Source organism: Orcinus orca, chromosome 5 (genome assembly GCF_937001465.1).
Source record: "Orcinus orca chromosome 5, mOrcOrc1.1, whole genome shotgun sequence".
Taxonomy (NCBI): Eukaryota; Metazoa; Chordata; class Mammalia; order Artiodactyla; family Delphinidae; genus Orcinus; species Orcinus orca.
Window position 1 is genome coordinate 35183803 of NC_064563.1, and position 18100 is coordinate 35201902.

The 18100-nt window shown below is 48.9% G+C and overlaps 1 protein-coding gene and 1 long non-coding RNA gene across 2 annotated transcripts in view; one reads left to right on the plus strand and one right to left on the minus strand.

Annotated features, from left to right (window-relative positions):
- Nucleotides 1-18100, minus strand: part of BFSP2 (beaded filament structural protein 2) — a 69797-nt gene that overhangs the window by 39296 nt on the left and 12401 nt on the right. The window lies entirely within an intron of this gene.
- LOC125964549 (uncharacterized) lies at nt 4472-5533 on the plus strand. Its single transcript, XR_007477667.1, has 2 exons — nt 4472-4646; nt 4969-5533. It is a non-coding gene; the product is annotated as an uncharacterized LOC125964549 (long non-coding RNA).

The following is an 18100-nucleotide window of genomic DNA, read 5'->3' on the forward strand; positions in this document are numbered from 1 at the left end:
CTGTTGTTCATCCCCAGCACAGTGTCTGGTACAGGACATACAGTTGGATTAATGAGCCCAGAAATAGTGCTGCTTCTTCATGGACAACCAGGAAGGGGAGACCCTCCAGGGACACCCAGGTTCTTACCTAGCTCCAACCTGAGAATCACCTTTGGTACCTCCCTCCCCTTCACTCCCAAATCAGAACATATCAATTCCCCACACTGATGAGCTTCACTCCATTCCTGTCCCTTATCCAGCCTTCCTTCAAACCCCAATCATCTCTTTTCTGGTTCAACCTGATGCTACCTGAAATGGAAAACACGAAGCCCACGCAGTGAGTTAAGGTTGCACCTGCAAGTGGAGTTAGGGGACGTGTCATCAGGTAGTGGAGAGGGGGCCATGTCCCAGACAGCTCCCCCCAAGCACAGTCACAGCCACTGTGGGTCCCTGGAGAATCAGGCACACTGAGGGCTAAGGTCGGGTCTTCCGGGCAAGTTCAGGATGGTGGGCACTTCTGAGTTGTACTGCATGTAACCCTTGACCTCATCATCACGCTGCGCTCTGGCTGAGGGAAGAAGGTCTTAGTAGGAGAGGTCAGAGGAGTATGGAGTGAGAGGTCAGAGGAGTATGGAGTGAGAGGCCAGAGCTGGTGGGTGCTGGTGTTCACAGTGCTGGGCGATCAGGAGGACCTGGTCCCTAGAGGCTGCCCTCTGTCTCGAGGGGGACAAAGTCCCCTAGGCTTCACCTTCTGCGGAGGCCTCCCTCATCCTGTTCCCCCAAGTTCTGGCTCTGGGCTCACGCAGCATCCTGCCTGCAGCTACCTTGGCTGGATATAGGAGGGCTTGCTTTGGGCACTAAAGAGTTTAACTGCCACGGTACACCAGTATGTAAGCCTGGGTGTATGTGTCATGACCCGGCCCTTCAGGGCCTAATTTTCTACACATGCCCTAATAAAATCTGAGTGTTGAGCACCAGGCACATACAGTGACCCTGGGAGGCTCTGTTTGGGCAGCCAGCTGGTCTCCCCTGTGATATCTCTGTCCCTCTGTCTCTCTTTGCTTCCTAGATTTGGAGCAACTGCTTTCCAACTTCTCGTTCCCCTTTCTACTGGAATGAACTTACTAAGATGCAATTTGAATTTATTCAGGGGTGTGTTCTTGAATAAACCCTCACAACTTGGCCCTGCTCTTCACTGGCTTTATCTCTTTTTCTCTCCCCTGCTATAGGCTGAACTGTTTTTCTGAACAGACATGGGCCTCTCCAGCTTCCAGACCTTGACTCATGTTGCTACCTCTGTGTGTCATGACCTAACTAGGCCATCCAGCCTCTATGCTTTCCTTATCTGCCAGGTGAACTCCTACCCATCCTTCAAAACCCAGCTCAGGAATTAACACAACATTGTAAATCAATTATACTTCCATAAAATAAATTAAAAAAAACCAACTCAGGCTGCCCTGGTCATCCTCTGTACTTCCCATATTCTGTGTGGGTATACCTCGATCACTGTAGTTGCCATGTTAGACTTTATTCTGATATTTTTCTGTCTTTCCCCACCACTAATATGTGTGTCCCTGAGACAGGTACAGTCTCTCACCTCTGCCCTCAGAATGGGTGCATCTGTATAATTTCCATTATACAGATGGGGAAACTGAGGCCCAGAGAGTTCAGGAACTTGCCCCCAGAACTAAGTGGCCCAGCTGATTTTAATCTGTATCAGTCTGACACAGCTCATTGCTCTTTTTTTCTTTTTTCAAAAAAATTTTTATTGTGGGAAATTTCAACTCCATCAAACTACATATAAAGGTAGAGAGAGACTCACCTCCTTACTTCAACAATGACAATCTCACGGCTAATTTTAAAAAAAATCTCTATTCCCACTGACCTCTACTCCTATCTCTGAGGTTATTACATACATATCACTTCATCTATAATTATGTCAGATGCTCTCTTTTGTACTTCTTGTATTTCAATTTAAAAATTATCAAAGCAATACATACATTGGTTTAAAAAATTAAACAATACTAAAAAGAGGTGCTTATAAAGGCTTGTAAAGAAAAGCGTTCCCTTTCCCACATTTTTCTCTCCCCATGTCCTAGTCCCCAGCTGTTCTCTTGTCCAGAGCTTGCCCCATATTTCTACAAACTTCTTGATTGTTTGAGTTGTCAGCCACAGGCATTATTTATTGACTTCCTGGCGGACAAATGAAGATTTAGCTCACTCACACTCCACCTCCCTTTTCCTTTATTTATTGGCTATCTTGGTAACTTTAAACAATAAAGCTGTATGTCTTGCTGTATAAATTATGGACAGTTTCTTCTCACACTCAGTCTTTCTCTTATAATTGCAGATGTTTTATTTTCTAAGGTCAAAAGAGAAGACTGAAAACCAGTTTAATTACTCAGCAACTCTACTGAAGCCAGTGTGAAATATAGGTCCTTTCTGCTAAGAATTGCGATGGAGGTGCCCCTGTCAGAAGCTGTGGGCAGAGAGCCAAATTATTGTTTTATTTTCCAACTGAGCATCCTCAGGCCTGCAGAACAATGTCCACTGTTTGATTTTATGTTCATGGTGCTACCCTCTCCAGGGCATGCCTGCAATACCCACACGCAACCATCTTGCCTTACCACCATGTTTGAGCTGTGATTCTCATACTAAGTAGCTCAGTGTTTTCTCTTGTAAAAGAGGCAGCTTTATCTTGATAGTACCAGGCACACAATGATCCCTTAATAGACGTTTGTTGAATGAATAAGTGATATGTGTTTAAAGAGCCAAACGTGAAATAAGGGTGAGAAACCAGTTCACAAGTATCAGACTGGCAAACCTTTGGGAGGTGAGGATGTGAAGAAAGTGGGGATCTCACACACTGTTTCTGGGAGGGTAAATTGGTGCGGCCGCTTTGGAGAGCCATTTGACAATGCCGTATAAAAGCTGGTGATGGGCACAGCCCATTCTGCTCCTAGGTACTGACCTGGAGCCTGGGAAGAAACTCTTTTTTTTGGTCACGTCACGAAGCTTGTGAGATCTTAGTTCCCCAACCAGGGATTGAACCCGGGCCCTCTGCAGTGAGAGTGCAGAGCCCTAACCACTGGACAACCAAGGAATTCCCAGAAACTCTTTCTATAGTGGGCCAGGGAGGAAATACTTTAGGTTTTGTGGTCTTTGTTGCAACTACACATCTCTGCTTGGGAGTATGAAAGCAGCCTTAGACAATTAGTACATGAACGGGTGTGACTGTGTTCCAGTCAAACTTTATTTACAAAAGCAGGCGCCTGGTTAGATTTCTGCCCATAGTTTGCCCACCTCGGACCTAGGGGGACTCTCCCATGTGTGCACGAGAAGGTTCATGCCCCTCCTGTTTGTGATAGTGAAACCGAAAGCAACCTCTATCCATCAGCAGAAAAATTCATAACCTATGGTATAAATACAATGAAATGCTCTATGTATAAACATGGATAAATCTCAAAATCAAAATGAGGAGTGAAGAAAGCAAGTTGCTGAAGGAAGTAGTGTGTGATGGTTAATTTTATGTGTTAATTTGGCTGGGCCATGGTGCCCAGAGATTTGGTCAAACATTACTCTGGATGAGATTAACATTTGAATTGGTGGCTCTGAGTAAAGTGGCTTGTCTTCCACAACGTTGGCGGGGACTCATCCAGTCAGCTGAAGGCCTGAATAGAACAAACTATTCTAAACTATTCTGAACTGAGGTCCCCAGAGCCGGCAGATGGCCTTTGGACTTGACCTGGAACAACAGCTCTTCCCTGGATCTCCAACCTGTGGGCACCTTGATTTTGGACTTCTAGCTTCGTTATAGTGTGAGCCAATTCCTTAAAATAAATCTCTCTCTCTCTAGAAACATCCTATTGGTTCTGTTTTTCTGGCGAACCCTGACTAATACACAGTGTAATACAATTGAATATAAAGTTTAAAATCATGCAAAACAATCCTATAAAGGATTTATATACATATATAGTAAAATTGAAACAACACTTTTGGGAATGATAAGTGCCAAATGTAAAGCAGTGGTGGCCTCTGGGGAGGGGAATGGAATCAGGACGGAGCAGCACAAAGGGTGTTTCAGTTGTATCTGGAATCTTTGATTTTGTGTTTTTAAAAGAGGTCTGTAGCAAATAACATTAAGGTGGACACTTTTGGATGTTGGGCACCCCTTTATATGTGTTTGACATATTTCATGATTAAGAATGAGATAACGTCACAAAACGAGGGAACGAAAATCAGTGCAGTGACTGGCATGCCCTAGGCCCCTATCATGTAGAGCAAGAGTGGCTGGAACAGTTGGATGGAGAAGGCAGGTCAGCGGTGGTGGGAGACCACTAGGTGGAGCGCAGAGGGACCTCTAGAGCTCCAGAAGAGGCTTCTGGGCAGCGCGCATGAAGATGGGGCGGAGCAGCGCGGCGTGTGCTGGGGCTGGGAGGTGGCTGCAGAGGCGTGGGCCGGCCCCGTGGACATGGCCACGGTCACGTGGGCTCAGAGAGGCGCTTTGTGTTTACCGGGAGGAGGCCCTGCAGAAATAGTTATCCTCGACTACCCTCTGACAAGATTTGTTTCCTGGGTGCTTGCCAACATCGGAGGAATTTGTGTTGCTCAGAAATACGCCTTGTTGAGGCTTAAACTGGATTGCGAACTCCTCTTCCCTATTTCAGGTGCGGCTGCTAGAGCAGACACTGTCAGCGCTCGGCCACATCCCCTCGGATTGTTTTTTCCACCCATTTTGCGCCTGTGGGCTCCCTGTGCTTTCACTTCCCGGGGTCCGCTGTCGGGGCTTTTTTGGAGCAGTGCCCTCCGGCCAGCAGAGCCCACTTTTCAGTTCCCTGAGCGAGTCCTCTGGGAATGACTGACAGGCATGGGGTGTGAAAGCCCCTTGCTTGGGGTTGGGACAACTCTGAGGTGGAACTTCCCCTCCTGAGTTGCCCTGAAGCTGGCCCTTGGCCTGAGATGGTTTGCTTGCTCCCTCCTCCCTCACAGGTTTCCCAGGGACACCTCCATAATATGCCACCTGGTAGAGTCCTAGACTTGGGGTCTGCCTCTTGGGAATCCATCTAAGACAAGTGTACTTCTCATCCCAGAAACTCTCCAGGGTCAGGATGCTGCGAGCTGTCGTCCATCTAGAGGGTTGCTGGGCACACAGGCTCTGGAATCAAACTACCCAAGCTGAAAGTCTTGTCTCTGTCACCTCCTAGCTGTGTGACCTTGCAAAAGTTATTTAACTGTTCTGTGCCTCAGTTTCCTCATCTTTATTTTATTTTTTTAATTTTATTTTTTTATCGAAGTATAGTTGATTTACAATGTGTTAGTTTCAGGTGTACAGCACAGTTGTTCAGTTATGTGTGTATATATATATATTCTTTTTCAGATTTTTTTCCCTTATAGGTTATTACAAAATATTGAGTAGAGTTCCCTGTGCTATACAGTAGGTCCTTGTTGGTTATCTATTTTATATATATTAGTGTGTATATGTTAATCCCAAACTCTTAATTTATCCCTCCCTCTCCCCTTCCCTTTTGGTAATCATAAATTTGTTTTCTATGTCTGTGAGTTTCCTCTTCTTTAAAAAGGGGGTCATAAAAGTATGGGCCTCATAAAGCTGATGTGAGGTCAAATGAGTTAGGATATGCAAGAACCTCAGAACAAATCCTGGCATATAGTAAGTGCTCAATAAACGTTACCTTTGTTACCCTTCACTGGAACTTAAGGGACACTTAAGGGCAATCAGGAATTAATATGCTTTACCCCTGAGCCTGTGTCTGCTAATTTAATTTAATTAACCCAGGCTAATTTAATGAAGGGGACAAATAACCTCAATTTATTTGTTATGTGGACACATAACCTCAACTTATTACGACGGTATAGAATGGACCGGTCAGTAGATTGGCAGGGTGGGTGTGGGGCTAACAGTCTACTGAAAGAACTCTAGAAGAATCCTCACTTTTCCTTTGCCTGAGACTCCACCCCACTTCCCACGCCCGAGGCTGGTTGAAGTACAGGAAGGTGGGTTTGGACACCGTGTCCAGGAATGGGATTGGATAGGGAGACAATTAGGGAAGGGAGAGAAATGTTCACTCATTCTTGTGTGAACATCAGCAAGAAAGAGGGGACAGAACTCAAAGTATTAGACTTGGAACAGGAAACCGAGTTCCAGTCTTGGCTCTGGTTATCACTAGACACGGATTTCTCATCTCTGAGCCTCAGTTTCCGCCTCTGTAAAAGGGGGTAATAACACCAGTTCTGCTACTCCACAGAGAGGCTGTGAGGATCTAGGGGGACGCAGCAGAGAACATGCAGGGTACTGTGCGCGGCTGTGCTCTGCAGTCCTACAGACGGCGCCAAAGCAAGGTGTTAGGAGAACACGGCCAGTGCATGTTCTTGGAAATTATCCTTGGAAATCCCTTAGGAGGGTGCCATCTGGGGTACCCACAGTCAATACATCCAGCACAGACGGGGTTTTTCTTCATATGAAACAGTTGACTTAAAAGAGGAGTCATGCTATCTGGAAAGCTCCTCTCTTGAAACACCTATCATGCTCAGCCCTCACACCAGGAGGGACCCGTGGGAAATGAGCCTGTCTGAAGAGGAAGCAAATTCACGCCTTCCACCTCTTGGGCACAGGGCACATCCTCACTGAGGGAGCAGAACGCCAGCACCAGTTAAATGGTGTCTCTCTCCCCCACGCTTGCTTAAGGTATAGGCCTGTAGGAGACGCAGGGCATTAGAGCAGGAAGTAGAGCGCTGAGTTGCCGGGCTGCCTTCCACGCTGGGGGTGAGGCCCTGTAGACTTCTCTGCCGTCAGCTTTCAGGAAGCCTCAACTCAGAAATACCATGACGCAGTTTTAGAATGCAAAGGGCTCTCGGAGATCATGCAAGGTGAAGAACTAAGGCACAGAGAGGCGTGACGGCCGACCCCAGGCCTCACAGCAGGCCCTTCTCTCTCTCTCTTTTTTTTTTTTTGCGGTACTCGGGCCTCTCACTGTTGTGGCCTCTCCCGTTGTGGAGCACAGGCTCCGGACACACAGGCTCAGCAGCCATGGCTCACGGGCCCAGCTGCTCCGCGGCATGTGGGATCCTCCCGGACCGGGGCACAAACCCGTGTCCCCTGCATCGGCAGGCGGACTCTCAACCACTGCGCCACCAGGGAAACCCAGGCCCTTCTCTCTTTAGCGACCGCAGCGAGCACTCATGGGAGAACCGTGGGCCTTGACCAGAAACGCAGGGCTTCAAACCCTGTCTTGGTTAGTTGGGGATGTGTGTGCTCTAAAAGAAGTCCCTGTTTGTAGAATGGGGATGAGGAAGCTTTCTCCCCAGAGTAGCAAGACGATTAAAAGATGTGCATGTGTAGCAGAATGTTAAATTGCTTGAGCCCAGACGGGGAAGCCACTCACCCCTCTTTCAGTGCCCAAGGGTGCACCCGCCCCGGTAGCAAAGGCGGAACCCGCGACAGGCATGGCGGCCTGGGATCCGCAGAGCGGGGTCCTGGCGAGAGGGCACCTGTGGGGTGGGGGAGGCCGTGGGGCCCCAGCCGAGGAGTGGCTGGTCCGGCGGGGGAGCGGGGGTCTCAGCAGAGCTCATGAAAATGTCCCCAGGAGAAGGAATCTGGTTTGAACTACAGCCAGACCCAGACGCTGGGAAGCCACCTTACAGCAGCATATCTGGAAAGGACTTTGCTGCCCTCCTTTCCACGCCTTCCTTCCTGCTTACACTCTGGCTGCGTTAGAAACAGCAGGGGGAGTGGGGGTGGGAGAACGCTGGTCCCCACCTTGGAGGGGAGAACGAGGGTCCACAGGTTGAATAATAGTTGACTAGCTGTGCTGTTTACTGGATTGAGACAGTGTTTTGTGACTTAGAACGAGCACAGAATTTTTAATTACTTATAAGTGATCAGAAAAATCCTGAGACCATCCATGTTCTCAACCACGGGCAGGAGACAGTATTTATCTCACACTGAACACGTTGAAAGGGACCTTGGAAGAAATTCCTTTCAAACCAAAGCTGATTTTGTAAGTGGACCTTGTGAGTCCCTCCTGTTCAACACACAGTTGACATCCATCGCACGCCCAACGCTGTGCTTGGCAAATGGCAGGCTGTCAACAATGTGTGGATTCATTTATTTACTCCTCGTCCCTCTTGGATCTCCAGGTCCTGGAGGCCAAGAATTTCGACTCTTTAATATCTGAATTCCATAGTGCCTGGTGCAGAGTCAACCCATCAATGCCTGAGGAATGAACAGAATAAAAAGGAATTCTGTGCCAGCTTCACAACAGCCACCATGACAAAGGTTACACTGTCGAGCCTGCTGGTGAGGAAGGAGGCGGGGCCAGCTCGCACCAACATCACTAAGATCCTGTAGTTACATGTGACACTAATTACACCCACAGGCTGAGGAGCTGCAGCCTAATCTCTGACACTGACAGAGGCTTTTCCCACTCGTGTTATTCTCCTTAAATTTCAAAAGAGTGGGGGCCATGATGGCAGGTGTAATTATCTGTCCTTTTGTAGATGCAGAAGCTGAAGGTGGAGAGATTAGGGACCCAGGCAAAGCCTTTGGTGAGCTGAGACTCGGTGAGACTCAGGACCCCTACTCCAAACTCAAGCTCTCACCTAAAACCCAAAGCCACAGAAAATGCAACTGAAAGAGAAAAGGAGGGGGTGGTTTCTCCCACCACAAATGGCAGCAGGAGAGAATAAGACTTGCTGGATAATGTATGCAAAGTCTCAGGGTAAAGTGCAATTTTATGGTTGATGTAGAATCCTCAGGAAATTGGGAGCTGTCGTGGAAATTCTGAAATGAATGCGGGGCGGCATGAAGTGCGTGGCTGGCCTCACTGGATCAGGGTGGCTCCGGCAGGGAAGGGATGATTCTAGGCATCCAGAACTTGGTACAAACCACATTTTGCTGCTGGGTGACTAGGGGTGCAAGACAGTTCCCGGAGCAGCCAGAAGGTGGCGCCACTTGCCAAGGGAACCCAGTCAGAGGCAGCCGCCTGGGGCTCCTCCACCACTCTGATTTGGCCTGGAGGCCACTCTTGGATTTCTGCCACAAGGTGAGATGCGTCCCAAACACCAAGGGTTCATCTCTGATTGCCCCTGTGCAACTGCTAATTCCTTCTCCCTGGGGTACTGCGGAGTTGGCTGAGCAGATGGTAATAATAGGAGGGCCTTGCAATCCAAGCAGTTATTATCATTTTAACCACTGCAAACAGTGACGTCAGTTACTACCACAGTTTATCTAGTGCTTGCCTGGCCAGACGCTAAGCCAAGTGCTCTAAGTGAATTATTTAATTCCCATGACAATCCTGTAGAGTAAATATTATTATTCATATTTTACAGATGAGAACGTTGAAATTCATAGAGGCTAAGAAATTTGTTTTAGGTCACAAATCCAGTCAATGGCAAAGTCAGAATTTGAATGCAGTTCTTTTGGACTCTGTAGCTTGTGTCAGGAATCACTGGGATGCACTGTCTCTGTCTGTCTTTCTCCCTCCCTCCCTCCCATGCTTTCCGTGCACCTGGCATTGTGCCAGGGGTTAGATTCAGGACCTGTCGGACTATACCTCTGCTCTCGGTGATGAATGACAGCAGTGGGCCATGGGAGCATGTTGGAGAACAGGAAAGAAGGTTCACTTGTATCTGGTACCACCTTTAGGTCAGGCATGATGCTGGGCACTGTTTAAGTCGGAAATTCCAGGTGTCTGTTGGTTACATTTAATCTGGGTTTTTGTGATCTCAGATCAGGTGTGGGCTCTGGGCTCTCTCAGTAACCCTCTGACTAACAATGTCTCCCTTCACTGACAGTTAGCAAGGCCTGAGATATATTCTGGCAGGTGTGTGTATGTGGGGTTCAATAAAACTGCTTCATTAATGCTGGGGCACAGGCCACCACCTGACCCTTGAAAATGAAGGAGGCGGCCAACACGTACTGAACGTTCCTATTCCAGCTGGCCAACTAGCAGAGTCACGATAGATTAGGTAACTGGGCTCATGGGAGGGCAGTTTCTTCCCTTAGACATCCTCCACTGCTTGGGAATAACGAGGAACTGTGACAGAAAGGTCTAGGGTCAAGGCTTGAGAGAGCAGAGAATTCCACCCTCTCATTTTATAGGTGAGGAATCTTGGAGAGAAAGGGGTTTGCCTCAGGGCACGCAGCCAGTTAGCAGCACAAAGTGAAGACAGACATGGGAGTCAGCTGTATTTGGAATCTTCATGCCCATGGAGAGTGTGGTAAAGTGACCACCTGCTCGAAGGAGTTATGAAAGGGAATCTGGCCTATTCCCTGTGTGTCTGCAAGGAGATGTCAGTTTGACCCAATCTCTTCATTTAACAGTTAAGGAAACTGAGGTTCAGAGAGGTGGAGTAACTTGTCCAAGATCACACAGCAATTTAGTAGCATTTACTGTTTCAACTATATGAATAGTAGTCTCTTGGGCTCTCTGTACCATGGCTGTCTGTACCATGGTTTTCCTTTCTGAACCCCAAGCTCTGTGTGGTTTCATAGGATTTGGGATCTGATTTCAAGTGCAAAAGGAAGTGAGGGTGAGGTGGATTAGGTGCAGAAATATTCGCATTTCTGGAACCTTCAAAATGGCATTTGAGGAAATAGGATAAAATGTTGGAAATCAGGACTATAAGGTGATAAAAACAATAGCTATTGTTATGGGTGGAACTGTGTACCACCCAAAAGATATGTTAAAGTCCTAACCCCTACTGAATACCTGTAAATGCAACCTGATTTGGAAATAAGATTTTTGCAGATGTAATCAAGTGGAGATGAGGTCATTAGGGTGGACCCTAGGCCAATGTGAGTTGGTGTCCTTATAAGAGGGAAATTTGGACACTGACACACAGGGAGAAGGAAGGTGGAGACTGAAATAATACATCTACAAGCTAAGGAATGCCAAGGATGTGGCCTCCATCAGAAGGTAGAAGAGAAGCCTGGAGCAGATTCTCCCTCAGAACCCTCAGGAGGAACCAACCCTACTGACACCTAGACTTCCAACTTCCAGCCTCCAGGACCGGGAGAGAATCAAGTTCTGTTGTTTAAGCCACACAGTTTGTGATACTTTGTTTCTGTTTAAAAATTATTATTTTGGCCGCACCACGTGGCACGTGGGATCTTAGTTCCCAACCAGGATCTTATTTCCCACACGCCCTGCAGTGGAAGTGTGGAGTCTTAACCACTGGACCACCAGGGAAGTCCCTGTGATACTTTGTTATGGCAGCCCTAGAAAACAAATATAATAGAAATAGAAAACCTCTTATTAACTAATTACTTTTCTGGGCACGTCTTTGTTGATTTAATCACTATTTGTTGTGCATCTACTATGTGCCAGGCACTGTCCAGGGCGCCAGAGAAAGATCAGGGAATAGAGAGGCCAAGTTCCTGCCCTCTGGAAGCTTACTTTCTAGTTCCTCTGCATTACCTGCCAGAATCCTCACAGCAGTTCTATGAAATAGGGATTACCCCCCTCAACTTGAAGTAAGGTCCTCCCATGGGGGAAGGACAAAGCTGGTGGCTCTGTCTGAGGGCACCATGCCGCCCTTCTCAGTCACTCTGTTCTCCTCATTTACCGCAGAGGCGTGCGACTGACTCCCAGGGAGAAGGTGACACAGGCAGGAGTGTGGGATCCAGCATTTCTGAGGTCAGAGTGGGTCCTGCTTCCCAAAGAAACAGCACCTCGGTCCCAGCCTGGAGAGCCCTGCGTAGCCACTGTGAGGCAGAGACCCTGATGCACCAGCTCTGTCCCGAGCCCTCCCTCCTGCCGCTGAGGACGGGGCTCAGGAAGCCCAGTCTGGCTGGAGGAAGCAAATCCCTGGCCCTGACAGTGGACAGCGGTGGCTAACAGCTGGGCCATGGCACTGTCGCCTGCACACGAATGCTCACAGTGTATCAGCGACCAGCAGACAGGTACTCTGTGATCCTGGTGGGAGGGCACAGAGACAAGACCACGCCGTGATTGCATCTGAACGGAGAGGCAAGGACGCTCTGCAGCCACACAGACTCAACACGCGCCTTCCAGCCAGCTCCGCGAGGGACTGCTGTTTACCCATGACGGCTCTAGGCCTGCTTCACTCCTGTCCACTGGGTACAACCTGTAAGCTACCCAGTCGTCCAAGAGTCCCCGGTTCCTGACAGCATCAAATGCAGAACAAGTCCTTACTCTTAACTTCCCCCAGATTGCCCAGTACAGGCCCAAACCTCACAACAAGCCCCTTCCAATCCCTCTTCCTGAGACGTCCCAGGTTCCCCCAGAGTTTCTCTCCTTCTGCAGCAAGTGATAAACCTGACTTTGTCCCCATAGCCGTGTGCTCTTGGTGGTCTGCGTGGCTGTAACAGGTGCCTGCCTCACTCCCAGATCCAGGCCCTTGGGGGTCAGCACTGGGGGCCTCCCACTGGGTGTGGCCTCTCACCTCCCAGGAAGACCCTTCAGCTCTTCAAGGGGCTCGTGGATCTAGGTGTGGTGGGAGACGATCACCCCCGCAGGGGACCGGGGCCCCAGCCCAGCAGTCTGTGGGAACCTGTGGTGTAGATGTGCGTTTTCTGAGGGGCACTCCTACCACCCCACGCAGGCGCCCGCTGCCCATGCGGAGCTGCACCACGGGGAGTTCCTCAGCTCTGCTCAGAGAGAGAGGTTCTGCCTCCAGGGCCGACTGCTCAGCACATTTTTCTGAGAATTAAAAATCACTGAAAAAGGAAAACAGAAATCCCTAGGGGGCTGCACCATTCTTGACAGCCAAGCCATTAAACTTTCAAGTCCCAGTACCGAGTGGTGTGACAGCTGGAAGGCGCCCAGCCTCACACATCCTCGCTAAAGCCATTAGTTCCAGTTAGAGTGAGTTTGGGTAAGGATCAATCACTGTTTCTGGCAGTTTCTCCCAAATTGAAAGAGGCAGAGAAATGGAGAAAATGGAGGCTTATCTCAGAGTTTAAACTCCTCTCAGAGAACGGTCCTGGCTGACCACGACTCTATCTTCTCAAGCAGTGGGCACTCAAGCCATCCCTGGCCCGTTTACCCTTTAGGGTCTGGGGTCTTTCAAATGAGATTAACAGGAGGCTTTTCATAAGTTTTGGGGGACAGAAAACATACTGAGTTAGTCCTGGCTGGGACACTAACTCAATGAGGAACTTAATCTCTGTGGGCCTCAGTTTCTTTGTCTATAAAATGGGTGTTATGCCCGCAGTGTGTCCCCTATCCCAGTTAACATGTTGACTGTACCTAGTACCTCAGAATGTGACTGCATTTGGGGAGAGGGCCTTTAAAGAGGTAAGTTAAAATGAGGTCACCGTAGTCTGATATGACTGGTGTCTTTATAAGACAAGCAAATTTGGACACGGGTGTAGAGGGAAGACCACAAGAAGACACAGGAAGAAGATGGCCACCTATAAGGCAAGGAGTGAAGCCTCAAAGGGAACAATGCTGCAGACACCTTGATCTCAGACTTCCAGCCTCCAGGACTGTGAGAAAATAAGTTTCTGTAGTTTAAGCCTTGCAGTATCACCCAGTCTGTGTTACTCTGTTAGGCGGCCCTCGCAGACTGATCCAGTGGGCATTCCCCCATCTTCCTGGGCGACACAGACATTGTCGAGAGAATCCATTGAGGCAGTGAGTAAAAGTTCCTGTTAATACTTGCAGGTTGTCATGCAGAAATGAGGGTCGTACCGGAGGCCAGCGGCTCATAGTGACAGTGCGCACGGCTCATCTCCATGGGTCTTATCAGAGAGCAGGATTCTGCTAGGAGACACTGGAGGGAACGGTGCAGAGCCCCAAGGGCACCTGTGCCTGCTCCAGAGGGTGGCTGGGACCTGGGTAGAGCCCCCAGGAATTGGGGGTTTGCCCTCTGCAGTGAGTGACTGGCCTGCCTAGCCCGGGGCGTGCTGGGGGCCTCCTGGCTCCCTCCCAGTCACCTGTGGGCTCTGAATTCCCACCAGGAGCAATTCGCTCTGCAGGCAGTGCTCCTCGGGGCTGGGGCCAGGAACTTTACTCCCTTGTCTCATTCATACCTCACAGCCACCGATGGGCTAAAAGCTGTTTCCACCTTCATTCTGTACATGAACCAGTGCTAGTGAGTTAAGAGACACATCCCTCCCCAAGTAACAGTCAATTCATTTATCAGATAAACTTCCTCCTCAGAGTGGTTGGGAGCAGGCTGGAGCAGCGGGCCTGAGGCAGGAGATGGATGGACCCCAGGCTGAGCCGCTGGAGTTGGTCCCCTGTGGACAGACACTCCACGATGAAGACAACAGCAGGAGGGAAGAGGAGCTAAGCCCTTCCCAGATAAGAGACAAAGAGACCACGTGTCCCTCATTCTGAGGTCCGGGAAAACTTCCTGACTACACATGCGCAGAAAGACTCCTCGGGGACCAAAAGGGGAGGGGGCATCATCCCGTAGTAGGTGATCTCAACCTACCCATAGGCCTCTTCACTAGAATCCATCTTGGCTAAGAGATGCGTCCTCACACAGGGGAGGACGCTGAGTTACACCAGATATACCAGATACGGACTCAGAGCCAGGCAAAGCAAGATGATTGGCCAGAGGAAACCCGGAAGAAATGTCCCATACAAGTGATTCAAGGGCTTCCCTGGTGGCGCAGTGGTTGAGAGTCCGCCTGCCGATGCAGGGCACATGGGTTCGTGCCCCGGCCCGGGAAAATCCCACATGCCGCGGAGTGGCTGGACCCGTGAGCCATGGCCTCTGAGCCTGCGCGTCCGGAGCCTGTGCTCCGCAACGGGAGAGGCCGCAACAGTGAGAGGCCCGCGTACCACAAAAAAAAAAAAAAAAAAGTGATTCGAAGTACCACGAGGGCACGACTCTCACTCTGAGCCCGCCCAGGTGAGTCTATTCACACGTACTCTTTTTACTCCTGATAAACACATTACTTGTTTCACTACTTTCCGTCTCTTGATGAAAATTCATTTCTACAAGGCTGACGGACCAGGGCCTTGTCACTGGCCACTCTCCCTGGTGGTCTAGTGGCCAGGATTCAGCGCTCTCACTGCCGAGGCCTGACTTCAATCTCTGGCTGGGAACAGAAATCCTGCTTCAAGCCACTGCAGGCCGAGGCCACCCGAGATCAGGCCCTTACCAGGAGGGGTGGGAGATGAAGGGGTGACACAATTAAAGGCTGGTGGTGAGGCCTTGTGCTCTGGGCAGCCAGGGAGGGCGAGTGAGGGCAGGGCCTCGGGTGCTCTGGGATGGGGGTGGGGGGTGGGGGTTGGGCAGGGGAGGAGGGTGAGGGTTCTTTGCCTCCAGTGTAACTTTGCCCAGAGTCTGCTGAGAGGGGGACTTTCTAACTTCATTTCTCTCTCCAGGCTGTAGTGTTTTGTTTCCCCTAAGACTTATTTAGATGGTTATTCACTGGTCCCTGAAATAAATAAATAAAAATTACCAGTTTTCTGATAGCAGGTCGGTTTTGTGATGGAGTTTTCCACTCCCTGCGCACTGCTTTTCATTACTTACTGATAGTGGCTGAAATAACTTTTCATTTCTCCTGAATAATGCATTTGTGACACTCAGCTCTACCAGCTCGTTTACAGCCAGATAAATGAATCTTTATGTGCTTTTCCCCAGCCAGACAACGATAAACTAGGTTTTATTTTCCTAAATTGAGTCCTCAACTTCAGTGGATCAGCACAAACCCTCTGGGGCAACGCCAGGGGCCCTGGATTGCATTCTGCTGGGTTCAGCCATTCTTTGAATAACTCCCCGTATAGAGGCACCACGTGTGTCCTCGGCACTTGCCTGGGTTAAGTTTTAACTTAGTTCTTCTGGAGAGTACAGGCCAGGAGGAGGTCCTTCCTATTGCTCTTGTACACGGCTCTTGAACTTTGTAGGGGTTTTGTCTTGAGAGGAGGCTGTGGAGAAGACTTCCTCCTCCCACCTGGTTGTACTTCTGTGAGCCTGTGGGGACTTCAGCAGCCCTGGACCTGGCTGGAATACCCACTCCCCTCCCTGGCCCTCAGTGACAAGTCACTGGCAGGAGTTTTATTTATAACTTCATTTTCTTTTAAGATAAAACATTCTAACAGTGCAGGAGTCCAAAGTAAGCCTGCTTCTGCCTCTGTCTCCAGTCACCCAGCCCCACACTAGAAGCATCCATTGCCACCACTTTGTGTGTGCTCCAGAGAGGGTCTGCCCTCCCACCTTCCTTCCTCCCTCCTTCCCTCCCTCCCTCCCTCCCTCCCTCCCTTCCTTCCTTCCTTTTTTTATTAAACACAAACAGTGGCATAGCACACACAGGTTTTGCAGTCTGCCTTTTTATTCAAAAAAATATAGATTGGTGCTAGCTACCCATCAGTACATAGCGAGCTTCCTTGTTCCTTTCTTACAACTGCAGAGGATTCTGCTGCATTATTTAGCCTATGGAGCATTCGGCCTGTTTCTAGTATTTCTCTTCAGGGTTCTGATTTGAAAACTTGAGCCTGCCTGGTTCTGTATTCAGCCCTCACTGCCCAGCCCCTGTGGGCTGCCTTTTGTGCGCTGTGGTGTAACACTCTTGGAATAGAGAGCTGAGGGAGGTGGGGTACAGACCGGGAGAGCTTGGCGCTTGGAGGTGAGACCTGAAAACTGCACTGCACCCTCCAGCCACACCCTCCCTCCACTAGGAGACCTGACCAGACTCTAGCATGGCTTCCATTTGCTCCAGGCCAAGTCCCTAGGATGACCCCAGCCCTCTTGAAATGCCTGCCTGAGAAAGCTTAGGCTGCCAAAAGAATTTACTGTTCCAGCCAAAACCTGACAAGAGGCTCCTGACCTACCTTTTCTTAGATGATTGCTTTAGGAAACTTGGAACTGTAAATGCTTTCTCTACTCCTTCAAGATATGAATCTCCAACAACCCAGAATGTTTCCTCCAGGACCTGTGAAATGCAAATATCTGGGTTCCTGTAGGAGGGTATGATGCTAACTTTGGGGGGCACTTCCTCCAATTTGCTCGTGTCATAACGATATTAGAAGTGTGTTTCTCCTCTGGATAAGCGCCAGGTAGCAAACACGGATGGCCGAATTACCTAGACCACCCTCCCTCAACCTCCTTCAGTGTTCTCAGTTCTATTCTGAAGTCTCTCTCCCTACTGCTGTAGTCTGAATAAAACCTGTCTTGCTGATTTTAACAAAGTGTCCAGTGCAGACTTTCCCTTTGACAGCTGGGGAGTCAACCCCACATGCAGATTGCCCTGCAGACGGTCATGCCTGGTCCTGACTCCCAACTTGGTCCATGCCGAGCTTCTGGCAGGTTCGTTGGGTCTCACATTTCATCTCCATTTCCTGGGGCACCTCTGAGTGCTGGTTAGTACCCCACTCATTCTCTAAACTCCTGCAGTGTCTGTGGTTTGAACCACTGATGAATTCATGTATATAAACACAGTTGTTTATGTTGTTACCCACTCAATGTCTCTATCTTCTTGTTTATTCAATTCCACAAACTTTAACTGGGTATTGCTTATGCACCCAGCAATTTATATACATTATTTCATTTAATACCTATGGACCAATTCTAGGAGGAAGATATTCTATCTTCATTTTTATTATGAAAATTTCAAACATATATAAAAAGAAAGAATGGTATAATGGACCCCCATATAACCATCACCAGCTTCAATGATTATAAATGCATGGCCTATTTTCACCAATATCCCCTCACATTTCCTTCCCACCCCAGATTATTTTATTTATTTATTTATTTAATTTAATTTTATTTATTTTTTATTTTTATTTTTTTTGCGGTATGCAGGCCTCTCACTGTTGTGGCCTCTCCTGTTGCGGAGCACAGGCTCTGGACGCGCAGGCTCAGCGGCCATGGCTCACGGGCCCAGCCGCTCTGCGGCATGTAGGATCTTCCTGGACCAGGGCACGAACCCGTGTCCCCTGCGTCGGCAGGCGGACTCTCAACCACTGCGCCACCAGGGAAGCCCCCGCCCCAGATTATTTTAAACAAATCCTAGCTATCATATTATTTCTTCTTCAGATATTTCAGTATGGTATTGCTAAATTATGAAGATGCTTTAAGAAAACTACATAACTTCTACAAAGCTAAAAATAACATAGTGCCTAAAAGTTAATAACAATTCCTCAATATCATCAAATATCCAGTGCCTCTTTCCTCAATTATC